Here is a 4,124-nt window from a genome sequence, read left to right as displayed (position 1 = left end):
TAACCTAGGCTAAGTCCAACCTTTTGAAAGCACTAGTAAAAGTGGGAGTTTTGAAGAAAACATAAATTTTATCTTAGAATTTTAAAACCAAGCTAATTTTTAAAAAAATAGATTGTCACGTCCGAGAGGAGTCTTTGTCCGACAAACAGACAACATCCCCCCTATAACTATGACAATATAAATTATATATACAATGTCACAAGTCTACTCACAAGCTATAATCAACAGTCCACATGGCTGGAACAAACACAACCACGCAGTTATATACACAACCCACTCGGCTAGAATAAAATAATCACAACCACGTAGTTGTATAATAAAATAGCCCACAGGGTTGTACTAAAAATATAGCAAAAAATGAAAAAAAAAAAGCCCATATACAAAAAAGATACAATGCGTGTCGACATGGCTTAAACACAAGAAAATACTAAAAATGGTAAAGAAGTCATATGGCTAAACACCAATACAACACCAATACCATAAAGAAAATATGTAAGAAAATAAGAGCAAAATAAAGACTGTCTTCTAATGTGGCGTGGGACCGATAGACAGGATACTCCAAGCGACTCCACAATCATCTACTTGCTACCTGAGGAAAAAGATAATACACAAATGCGGTGGTAAGTGCAAGTCACTCAACGGGTAATAAATAATATAGTACATGGTCAATATAAAATATGGAAATCAGAGTATATAGTCTTAGTAGGGAAATAAGAACATGATCATACTGACATAATCAATGCATTTAAACATAACTAACATAATGAATACACATACCCAATCTGGATATAACGTATAAGATTATAATCACCCATGACATAATAAACATGCAATCTCAATCTAGATCTAACACATAAGGTCAAGATCGAAAATGACATAATAAATGCACATACCCAAATCAATCGAACACATATGGTGTAATAAACGGTAAACTCACCAGAGATCAGCAATAGATCTACTAGGAACACCTGACCAAAACATGCAACAATATATACACATCGTATGATATATAAGCATGTATGCAGCATGGCATTCATATGCAACAATCATATCTCAAGCAAGTGCAACATATCATAATCACATGTAGCTAGTATCTACTAGATATGTATGCAAATATATCTCCACAAGATGCACCCGCATCATATGAAAATGGACATGCATGCCACATGGTCACCCCCACCACCTCGCCAAACACCATGACCCCCATATGACCGAGAGCCTTGGGTCCGTGACAATTGTACTACCCTCTAGATACCACTATATAACGGCCGAGGTGGATAGTTCACTAAGTAGTTATCTAACTACATAACATCAGGGTCCCTGACTACTCACATCTCTAGCCCCCTGACTACTATACCCTCCAGATACCACTACTCATGAGTAGCCGAAGCTGACAGAGTATAACATTGAGCGATCAAGTGAGCACGACAAGACTAACTCCACTCCTAGCTACCACTCTCCCACAGTGGCCAAATGGGTAGTTATAAATATGACTAACAACTCTCTCACACCACAAGGGAGACTTTGGTTGTCAGCATGCAATGAAATGATGACTGATGTATGTAAATATTATGATAGTTTATGCATGCTTTTACACACATTCGCTTGCTTTATACGTACGTATCCTTTGTATGATCGCCTCTTTTATCATGTATTCATCATATATACTCTTTTGCACAGATATCTGCTCTTTGTTTGGTTTTGTTTTGACAAGAACAACTTTCGGAGCGAAAACAGCATTTGTCGACGCATCAAAGTGAGCTAGAGAAGACGGTCGTGCAAACCTTGCATGGTTGTGTGGCCAACAAGAAGAGGAGAAATGCACGACCGTGCAACCCTTGCACGACCGTGCGGCCAATCCAGAGGCGGATCAGAACATAGTTGTGCAATCCTACACGGTCGTGCCCCCCATGACCGAGGCCAAGCAGCATACAGCCATGCAACCTTGCACGGTCGTGTCCTAGAAGCCGAGTCCTAGAATCACACGGCCATGCCAATCGGCACGACCGTGTAGTACATCCAGAGCCAAGTTAGGGCACGGTCGTGCCATCCTTGCACGGTCGTGCTGCCGCGCCGCACCCTAGCCTATAAAAGGGGTTTTAACCCCTTTTCCTTGGAGGGGAGAGCCGGGAGGCGAGCCAACAAGAGGAGAATCAATTTGGTGTTGTTCCACGTCGTCCAGGACATCGATCCAATGACCTTTCATCACCACATCAACTCCAGAAGCAAAGGGTTGGATCCAAAGATCACTCATCATCATTGGATAAGCATACTTCTTCTTTCTCTCATTACTTTTGAGGATTGTATGTTTAGATTTACTATGTCTTTGGGTTTTTCTCCAGCGTGTATGGAGTACAGTCCTTGTTCTAGGATGAGGGAGTAATTGTGGATTGGTCTTGATGTAAAACTCATATTACGTTTATATTCATTGGATGAATTCGCTTGCTTTGTTTCGATTACTCGATCTCTTTGTCGTGTTGATTGATTGTGTAGGGATTGCCAACCTCGTAGAGGGAATACCTTAGATCATACACCTGAGGGGTCCTAGTGACAGGGGTAACCCATTCACGGACATCTAGGGTACTTCTTTAAAAGGGGAGGTGACGCCTCCACAAGGAAGTAAGAGACCAAACTAAGCTTCTTAATTCTATCTTTGATAACATCAATAAGAGTCGCGTCCTTGTGATCTACCGAGGTGCCCTAATGACAGGGGTTAACCGTAACAGGATTTCATAGGGATCATCTTTGTTTGCTGCTCAAGGATAGTTGCTTTAGCTTCCGGCGAACGCATGTCCATGGACAATGAGTATAGGATATTATGAGACACATCAATACCACTACAATGAAACCGAACTCCTAGAATTCTTCATTAACCAGGTTGATTTCTTCTCGTTGCTAGTTCTCATCCCCCGCTTTCTAATCTCTTTACTTAGATTACTTACATCCATCGATAGTGTAGCTAATCCTAAGTGTACCATCACTAGTGCTTATAACTAGTCCTTATGAGTTCGACAATCTTTTATATTACTGACGATGAATCCGTGCACTTGCGGAATCATAACAAGTTTTTGGCACCGTTGTTGGGGTCTGCGTCTATAACATTGGTGATAGTTATACTATATTAGACTAGACTTTGTTTTCTTTTCCTTTATCGTTCCTTTAGTTTGCATTCTTATTTTTCTTTACTTTCTGTGTTTTTATTAAAAACACCAAAAATAATATCATTTCATATTTTTTTTGCTATAGTTCATATTTTATTTTTGTATGCGAAGAGTTAATCTTTCATGACAGCTTCTACTATTCGATCTAGAGATTGATAGGACTTTCCTGAGAAGAAGAAACTTACAGAAGGTATTTCAAGCAGCACAAGAATCTTCAGAGATGGCTGATAAATTGCTGAAGGATTATGCAACACCTTATTTACGAGGGGTTCGGTCTAGCATCACTCGACCGCTAATCGAAGCTAACAACTTTGAGATCAAGCCTGCAGTAATTCACATGGTTCAGCAGAATCAATTCGTAGGAGGACCGCATGATGATCCAAACCACCACTTGGAGCTTTTCTACGAGATCTACGACACCATGAAAGTGAATGGAGTCCCTCCAGAATCAGTAGGGTTATTGCTCTTCAGATTCTCCCTGAAAGACAGAGCCAAACAGTGGCTAAATTCCCTTCCAGCAAACAACATTACATCTTGGGAGCAGTGTGAGTAGAAATTCCTGGACAAATTCTATCCACCGAGCAAAACTGCCCACATGAGGAACTTGATTGCAAGCTTCAAACAGGTGGACTCAGATTCATTATTTGAAGCCTGGGACAGATTCAAGAGTATGCTGAGACAGTGCCCCCATCATGGCCTTGAGAAATGGTTGGTTCTACACACCTTCTACAATGGAATCAACTATCACATGAAGGTATCCCTCGATTCTGCAGTAGGAGGAGCACTAATGAACAAGAGCCTTGATGAAGCTAAAAAAAAAAGTGGAACCGCCACATCAGCGGCCCCCCTAGAGCCGGTTCCATGGATATGGAGGGAGGTAAATGCAGGTACACAGGTGGAAAGTGCATAGCGGAGACGTTAACCCCAGGCAGTGACACCCCGGGGATCGACCCCTGGACCTTT

At 41.2% G+C, this 4,124-nt stretch overlaps 1 pseudogene; it reads right to left on the bottom strand.

Annotated features, from left to right (window-relative positions):
* Window positions 1-3,788: 3,788 nt before the first annotated feature.
* Window positions 3,789-3,860, bottom strand: LOC122025946 (annotated as a pseudogene).
* Window positions 3,861-4,124: the final 264 nt, after the last annotated feature.

The sequence above is a fragment of the Zingiber officinale genome, chromosome 9B (assembly GCF_018446385.1).
Source record: "Zingiber officinale cultivar Zhangliang chromosome 9B, Zo_v1.1, whole genome shotgun sequence".
In the NCBI taxonomy this organism is placed as follows: domain Eukaryota; kingdom Viridiplantae; phylum Streptophyta; class Magnoliopsida; order Zingiberales; family Zingiberaceae; genus Zingiber; species Zingiber officinale.
Note: the sequence above shows the minus strand (reverse complement) of the source record. Positions and strands in the feature narration are given on the sequence as shown.